At 58.7% G+C, this 8,797-nt stretch overlaps 1 long non-coding RNA gene across 1 annotated transcript; it reads right to left on the minus strand.

The window, feature by feature from the left end:
• Positions 1-230: 230 nt before the first annotated feature.
• LOC102502819 (uncharacterized) lies at positions 231-4,659 on the minus strand. Its single transcript, XR_003550061.1, has 3 exons — positions 4,526-4,659; positions 2,075-2,148; positions 231-446 (listed from the first exon to the last, which is right to left on the minus strand). It is a non-coding gene; the product is annotated as an uncharacterized LOC102502819 (long non-coding RNA).
• Between the last annotated feature and the right edge of the window lie 4,138 nt (positions 4,660-8,797).

The raw sequence follows: 8,797 nt of genomic DNA on the forward strand, positions 1-8,797 counted from the left end.
GGTGCCCTGACCTTTGGTCTGCAGTTCCGGAAGCAGAGGGAGTGTTCTGGAGCTGGCGGGCTCTCTGCCTCTGTGAGGAGCCGTGAAGACCCCCAGGTGCATACGCCTAAAAAGATGTGCTGATTATGCGGACGTGGCAGGAGGGCCCAGAGGACGAAGCCTCTTACTCTGTCAGAGTAACAGTTTCGGCTGCTGTGTTCAGCAAATCAGAGGCATTTTTAAAACCGTCTCCAGGAAGCAAGAGGTGGTAAACAAAGCGCACTGAAGCTCAGCACAGTGGGGACCCAAAAGCCGGCTCAGACTTTCTTTTTCTGGGACAAAAGGTCCTGACGCTACCTTGTTCATCGTAATCACTCGCGGAGTAAGGCGGATTCACGGTCTTCGGATGTACTAGACCTGTCCACAGCAGTTAGGGAAACACTGCATTTCCTGCCTTCTCCAGGTGTCTAGGTAGAGACAGATGAGAAGGAGGTAACCAGTGTGCTCATTTCCGTGGTGCTCTCAACGAACCCTTTACCAAACTCTAAAGGCACGACACGTTGATGGGAAGCCTGCAGCGTCCATGGAAGGTGGCCGGCTTCCCGGGGCCCCGGCACACTGGGGGGGCACATCGAGTGAGGGGTGCCACCAGCCCACATCCCTGCAGGAAAGGGAGCGGCCGGGAGGCAAACGGGGAGAGTAGAATCGAGCGATTCAGAAGAGGAGAAATTCAGACGGTCAACTGCGCGGGGAAAATGCCGACCCGCATAACAGTCAAAGACAGTCAAAGAGAACATGCTGAAGCAGTCCTTTTTGCACACCAAATTGGCTGAAAGGTTTTTTGTAAAGAGAGATCTCTGCTTTAGGGCACATGCGCTTGCCAGAGAGACAGAGAGATAGACAGTGAGAATCAGCCCCGGGCATGGCCGTGCAGTGTCTCCCCCTCCACCCTCCCCACAGGATTCTGTGCATGCACGCACATTTTGCCTGGCATGAGTTTATTTTTTTAAAATTATTTTATTTAACTTTATTTATGTATTTATATTTGACTAGAGACAGTGAGTGAGAGGGAGAGATGGAAAGTGGGAAAGCAAGCTGCCAGGTCCAGGACTCAGACCGTAGTCGGCCATATGGGAGTCCAGCGCCCCTAACCACCTTGCCACCTGCTGGCCCCAGCCTGGCCTGAGTTTTAAGCCGCCGGGTCTGGGACTCGAACCATGTTGACTACGTGGGAGTCCAGTGACATAACCATGACACCATCTGCTGGTCCTTGGCTAAAAGGTTTTAAAAATCACTTTCGATATGAGATGTTTGAGAAAAGTACTTTTAGCATATATTGCTGGTGGGATTATAAACTGATGTGACCTCTCCAGAGAGCAACTTGACGAAGGGTACCGAATACCTCCAAAGTCTTTACCTTTGGACCAGCGGGTGATGTGGTGGTTAAGGCAGCTGGACTCCTACATGGAGGAGTATAGTTCGAGCCCTGGACCCAGCAGCTTGAAAATCATGCTGGGTATGTATACATCATGCCCAAAATCCTAGGAGGAGAAGGGATTGTGGCGTGGCCGTCCCAGGGTGCGTGTGTGTGTGTGATCTCTCACTCTCTCTTTCTCGGTCTTGCTCTGTGTCTCTGAAGCAAGTGTGCATATAGCCCATGGCTAAAACCCAAAACAAAAAGCACTTATCTTCTAACACAGTCTTCGTATTGTAGGACCTGGCTCCACGAAATACTGAGATTCTACAGATATTTACAGATAGGCAGCGGGAGAGAAAGACGGATACAGGTGTTCGTCAGAGCATTATCCACGTCCTCTAAGGGGAAGAGGCAGTCATGCAGTAAACAGTGACCAGACTGGGCAAATGGAGGGCGGGTCATGCCCGCACAGAAACGCTCCGCACCCTGAGCAGTCCTGCTCTGAGAAAATGCGTAAGGGTGCAAGAAACGGCTGCAGAACACAGTGCAGGGAGGCGCAGCAGCGCTGTGTAATGACCGAGAAACCACCCTCTTTATTGGCCTGCAGAGAGCGCTTGGAATAAAGCCACAGGCTGGTCCTGGCCACCTCGAGTGTCCTCTCGGGGCTCGGGTACTCACAGCGGACAGACGGGAGCGGGCGACCAGGCTCATTCGTGACGCCCTGGCGGTACTCGTCTGTGGGCCCAGGTTCTCTGCAGAGAAGGTGTATCGTATTTGTTTTTGAAAAAGATGCGAAACCCGCCTGGTCCTGGTTCCTCCTCCTGTTCTGCTCTGCCTTCTGGTTTTGGGGCTCAGGTGGACTGCCCTGCGGACTTGGAGTGTCTGGAGTGAGACTGTGCAGGGAGTTAAGGTGTGACAGCAGTTTGGGGACGGGGCAGAACCCTGTGGAGGTCCCCTCCTAGCCTGCACCTCCCCCGGCCACTAGCCAAAGCCACATACACGTGGAAAGCCTCCTGGGAGCGTCCGGGCTGTCCTTCCTCCAGCCTGTCCCACTGGGGCTCAAGCCACAGCTACATCCCTGTCCATGCGACATTTGCGTAAAGGGCTCTGTGGACTTAAATCACACGAGGAGTGTGGCTGTGGGACGCGGATCCATCTATGACCCACCGAGGGGCGTGGGCCAGTGAGCTCTGACTCCAGAATCCCCAACCAGGACACGGAGAGTGCAAGCGCAGGCCGTGTGGTAGTGGGGTGGCCCGCTCTGGCCTGTGTGGGCACGCTCTGGGTTTTCCCAGCAGGCCTTGGGAGAGGTGCTCCTGTTACTCCTACCTGACAGGTAAGGAAACTGAGGCCTGGCCAGCGTTTTTGGTGGAGCCAGAGGCTGACTTCAGAGTCCCTACGTGTTTTTTTTTCTTTTTTTTTAGAGAGGTTTTTGCTATAGGGCGCATGTGCTCGCCAGACAGACAGAGAGAGACAGAGAGACAGAAAGTGAGAAATCACCCCCCAGGGGGGATGGCCACGCCGCAATCCCTTCTCCTCCATTCTCCTCTAGCAGGATCTTGGGCACGCACGCACCCGTGCCCGGCGTGAGTTTAAGCCACTGGGTCCGGGACTTGAACTGCGGTCACAGAGTCCCTACTCTTAACAGTTCTGTGCACACCTGTGGGCCGTGGGCACCGGGGGCTCTGGTGAGACTGTGGGGTGGGAGCCCCTGGTCCCTAGGGGACCCGGCATGGACGATGTCACCTGCTGTGTGGATTGGCGGCTGAGCGTGGGCGCACTGGGCCTTCCCTGGAATTCCTGGGAAGGTGTGTGGTGGAATGGCAGCCCTCACCCCCAGAATCTGCAAGTGATCTGACTTGAGACAGAGTCTTTGCAGATGTCATGAAGAACCTCGATGAGCCGTCCTGGACTGTGTGGGTGGCCCCTCCCTCCAGCAGAGACGTGAAGAAGGAAGAGAGGAGACAACCACGCGAAGACCAAGCGGAGGCTGGAGCAACGCGGCTGTGTCGGGAGCTCCAGGGGCCTGCAGGGGCTGCTGGTGGCAGACAGGGGTCCTCTCGAATCCCACCTGGATCTCAGACCTCTGTCCTCCAGGACGTGAGAGAGCACACTCCGTTGGGAGGCTGGTTCTCCCGGGCCTCCTCTGTGGCAGTTATTAGATCAGCCGTGGGAAACCGCCCGGGAGGAGGCCGCGAGGCCATGCCGGTGTCAGAGGGCTTCTCTGGGCCAGCCTGTCCCGGCTCTTGGTGTCTGAGAAGAAAGCCGTGTGCCGGCGCCTGCCGGATGAAGACTCACTGTACAGGAATCAGGGCTGTGCCGTCTGAGCCCTGGCAGGGACCTAGAAATCGCTCAGGCCTGGGCGCCCTTTTTTGGTTAATGGATTGGGCTGGAGGTGCCTGCTGCTTAAACAGCTCCGCCAGGCAGGAGGCTGCGGGAGCCTGGCTCCTTCCCTCCCTCTGGGCCTTATCATAATGGATTGCCACGCGGGAGGGGTGGAAACTAACAGATGCTTGCACTGCCCAGCTCTGGGCGATGCCTGGCCGCCTCTCCTTGCAGATCGTAAACGTGTAAAAATAGGCAGAGGCTGCCAGTCTCCTTAAAGGGGACCTGCGGCTTCCTCCATGGCAGCAGCACATCTGTGGAGGGCTCTGGCGTCCCCCGGGAAGAGCCCTCTGACAGCCGGGCTGGCTCTCGGTCTTCCTTCCATTCCTTTCTGGTCCGCGGTTTCTTCCCCGCAGGAGCAGAAGTGGAGGTTTCCTCGAGGGCCGAGGGCCAAGGCCGCCCCTGGAAGCGAACATCTGGAGCTCCGTAAAAGCTTCTGCTGGCCTGAGCCGAGGGGGCAGTAACACTCCTCTGGGGCGGCGAAGAGGAAGGGCGAGGAGAGTGCCGAGATCCAAGCTCCCACTATGCCCGTCGCCCGGAGAGAAAGCTCCAGAAAGGGGGATTCCACCCCCAGAAGAGGCGGGCGGGGTCGAACCTGGGCCCCCAGAACAGAATGCTGCTGTTAGAAGTGTCTGCGGCAGTTCTGTCCGGAGGAGGGGCAGGGAACACGGCACGGCTGAGCCCCAGCCGCCCTGACAAGGGCAGTCAGGGCCGAGCTGAGCAGGCGCACAGGGGCTTCCTTACTGAACCACGATCTCTTCTACTGAGGCAGACATCCAAAAAGAAAGTTCCACTTGTCACCCACGACTGAAGGCATGTCCCTGCTGAATGTCGGGGAAGCCTCCGTGCGCTCGCTGTGGCCGCGTGTGACTTCTTTGTTCCCTGTGATTGCTGAGCCCTCCCCCACCCGAAAGACCGATCCTACCACATGCTAGCTCTTTTATGATGTCACTCGAATGCATGGGGTTCTGGGGCAGCCCTGTGGCCTGGTGGTTAGAGGAGCTTCGTGCCATACGGCTTACTGCACAGTTCAAGTCCTGGACCCTGCAGCTCCAGAAACATGCTGGTGGGGTGTACATATGTGCCCAAAATCCCAGAAGGGAGGGTGGAGGAGAAGGGACTGCGGCATGACCATGCCCCAGGCAGGTGCTTTCGCGCGCTTTGCCTCGTCTCTCTGGGGCAAGTGCACACACCCGCTGGCAAAATCCTTTAAAAAATGAGTACGTTCCGCTATGTTGACACACCGCACTTCATCCGGCCGGCCCCCACATGAGCACACGTGAGCACACATGAGCATGCATGCCACGTTTGGTGCCAGTTTCTGCCTTGCTAAGACCAGATGTGGTAGACAGGGAATGTCCCCCTCCAAAGTGGTGAGGCACAGGCTGTCACTTCCGACCTCTCCAGGCAGGGTCCAGGGTGTGGAGATGGCAGAGAGGCATGCGGACTCAGTCCCACAGCCCTGGGCCCGGGGAGCTGGTGCATGGCAGCATCCTGCAGGGGGATCTGTGGTGCAGCAAACGCCCTGAGTGTAGGGTCTGTCCTGAAGAGTGGCCGTCAGGAGCACCCTGGTGCAGCGGACACTCGAGCATTGCATCAGCCACTGCGATATGACTTCAAAGCACTCGTACAGTACTTCTTTGTAGCGTTGGGAAGTCCCAGGTAGCAGCAGATGACACTGGTTCAATACCAGGTGGTTAGAGTTGAGCTCTTGCCGATTTTCTCGGGCTTTGTCGTTACCTCATGATGTTAGGATGGCTGACTCTGCCCCACCATTGCACCTGTGCGCCAGGCAGGTTATGTCTGAATCCACTTACACCTGGCTTGGCTAAGACCATGTCACGTGCTCACACGCGTCTGAGAGACCATGCGAATGTACATCCCTTTCGGGTGTCCATGAGAATGCTGGCCCTTCATGAGAAGTGAGGAAGGACACGTGCCAGGGGCCTAGTAGCCCATCTCCAGGAGACCAGCGGAGAGGGGTCTGGACACGTGTTGGATGCAGTCTGGCATCTCAAGGGTGGGTATGATGCTCCGCGAGGCCGGCTGCGCAGGAAGGTCTGAGGTCATGTCTGGAGAGCTCTCTGAACACGTGGGCACATGCGTGCCCATGGTCTGGGGCTGGCTGGAGCTGCAGCTGGTTCATGGCACCAAGGCCCTGTCGGGGTGCTGTCTCTCTGTCTGTCTCGCTCAGAAGAAAGAAATAAACTTAAAGACATTTAAGGAGCAGACTACGGAGGCGAAAGTAATTCATTCATCTGAAAATAAACATAATTCACTCACAGCATCGTCCCTAAATCCAAAGCACGCCATCCTGGCAGAGGAATTTCGGATGGCTTCCTGCAGACCCCAGCCACATCGGGCACAGTCCAGTGGCCAAGGAGGGCCATTTTATTACAAGTGTCCTTGGTCAGGGGAGTCCGAGGTCAGGCTCCCCAGAAGCAGGGTGAGGCTAGGATGCACGAGGGGGCAAGTCATTCATGAGGACACCTTCCCAGGCGCCGGGCAGAGGCGGGCCGGGCAGGCAGGAGGGGGGGAATGAAGGACCCTGTCGATTTCAGGACCGGCCCAGCCCCAGCCTGACTCTGCGGGGCTTCCAGGTGTCTCCAGGGCAGGAGGCTGGGGCTTCACCCCTGCGCTGCCAGTCCTCAGGAGGGCCGTCAATCACACCGGCTGTGGATTACACCCACCCTTCGGGAGGGTGGCAGAGGTGGCCGCTGGAAGCCAAGCATGTGGGTGACAGGGAACTCGGAAGGTAGCCAAGGCCCTTGCCGAGAGGGGGCCGTCTCTGCAGCACTGGGGGGTCTTGCAGTGGTTTTCGTCTTCACGGACAGCGCAGCCGAGCATCCACATGTGCGTCACTGCGTGCATGTGTGGTATCTTCCCTTCACTGCGCCCTTTCCGATCCTCCCCTTAGCACTCCTAGATAAAACCTGTGGGTCGAAGTCTCCCATGTGCTTCAATTCTGAGAAAATACTGAATCTCGGCTGTACGTACGGCAGCAGAGCAGTGCTCGCGAGAAGCCCAATCCCACGTGGTGACCACGGTCGGCCGGCGTCACAGCAGGCGCGTGTGCTCGGCCCAGGCGGGCTGGAGGAATGGGGGCACGCATGCCCACGCCCCGGGGAGGGTTGTCTCTCAGGTACACACATGCTCTACGATAACCGGTTTCTCCCTTTTTAAAAATGTGCTCTCCAGACAGCCCCCAGAAAGTGCATCACAAAGGCCATTTTTCTCTCAGACACTAGACATTACCGTCGGAAAAACCGTAAGTAATCCACCAAGGAAGCAATCCCAGCGGCGGCCGCGAGCGCGGCAGGGCCACGCGAGAACGGCTTTCTGCGGCTGTGGGCGTCTGTGTTCCCTCGCCGACAGCCAGAGGCCGTGACTCGGTGTCTTGCAGGATCCCTGACTTAGTGTGGACGGCACCGCCCGCGCTTTGAACAGCCTGAGCCCTCTCTCCGCTCGCCACGGCCTGGCAGTCCTAGCGGCGGCCCTGGCGTGGCCAGCTCGGGCAGCGTGGGCCCACACAGGCCTGGAGGGAGAAGTGGCCCCATCACTCAGCTGCAGCTCCTCGTCAGGGTCCACGTCAGGACACGTGCGATGGCGTGAGGGAAAATGCCAGCACAGCCGTGGGCTGGAACGAGGGTCGGACGGTGCTTCACGCGCTGGGGCTAGGAGCGGCGGCTCCGGGGGAGGGCGGGACCCGGGGCTGAGGTCACCGGGGCCTGTGCACTGACGTTCTGGGGGCAGACCCGAAGTACGGGGGCCGAGTGACTGCCCTGATGTGAGACAACGCCAAGGGTCGACCCCAGGCCCCTCTGGGACTCCCCCGGCCCCTGCCCCCGGAGTCTTCCTGCCAGCTCGCCGCTGGGAACCCCACCCGGGGTCAGACACAGCCCCGTTTCCAGGACGGGAATGCTTTGAGAGAGCTACCCTTAATGTCTTGTTGGAGAACTCATTTACGCTCTGGGAGCGCTCTGTGGGTTCCCAAGGACACGCAGAGGTCCAGACAGCGCCAGGAGCTGTTGTTCTGCACACCTAGACTCTGGTCCGCTCGGGTCTCGGGCCACTGAGAGTCAGGGCAGCCTTCGCCCAGTTCATGTGCCAGGAGCTCCATCCACATCAGCTCACTGAACCCACATGGCACCATGGTCCCCCACTCAGACTCAGGGTGCCCCTCAGGTGAGGACATCCCCAGCTCAGACCAGGGGTGCAGTCTTTTCCCTGGGATCACACGGCTCATGGGTGGTATGCCCTCCAGTAGAAGCCCCAGGTCTGTCTGATGGAAAGTTTCTCTCTCTCTCTCACACACACATGTGCGCGCATACATGCACACATGCACATGTGCGTGCACACACACACACACACACACACACATACACAAAGGTCCACACACAGTCCCTCAGTCATGCCTCGGATCTTGGCTCCCACCTCGGCAACTCCCAGGTTCGGGGTTTCTGAAGTTTGGGCTCAGATGGGAGACCCGTGTTGGCTGATCAGGCCTCTCTCCTGGCGGGGGGCCGGGGTGATGCTAACAGGCTGGTGGCCCCTCGCTGGGTCACTCTGCTGCAGGTCCCTGAGAGAGAAACGTACCAGGGACCAGCCACCGCAGAGCTCCGCGTGGGCGCACAAGCCGGCGAGCACCACGTAGAGGCCTGTCGGCAGCGTGAGGGCCCTCCAGCCGGCAGGAGGGCGTGTCGGACGGGGAAGGCGGCTCTGTGCCCCGTCGTCACCTGGGGCTCCTAGCACCCGTGCCAGCTCCCCTCTGCCCCTGGGGCTGCCGCTTAGTGAAGGAAAGCGTCTTTCTTCGAGCAAATTGTTTCTTCAAACAATTGCACTTCCCGGACTCCGGGCTTTCCTTCGGAGCACCACTCGAGACCCGGGAATGACAAGGTCATGCTGCGAAGCCGTGCTGAGGGGGTGCTGCGCAGAGCCCGGGAGAGCGGGCGGCCGGGGATCCGTGATGACGGGGTGCTGCCCGGCGCCCCGGAGAGCGGGCGGCCGGGGGTCCGT

Source organism: Tupaia chinensis, unplaced genomic scaffold (assembly GCF_000334495.1).
Source record: "Tupaia chinensis unplaced genomic scaffold, TupChi_1.0 Scaffold000355_1, whole genome shotgun sequence".
Lineage (NCBI taxonomy): Eukaryota > Metazoa > Chordata > Mammalia > Scandentia > Tupaiidae > Tupaia > Tupaia belangeri.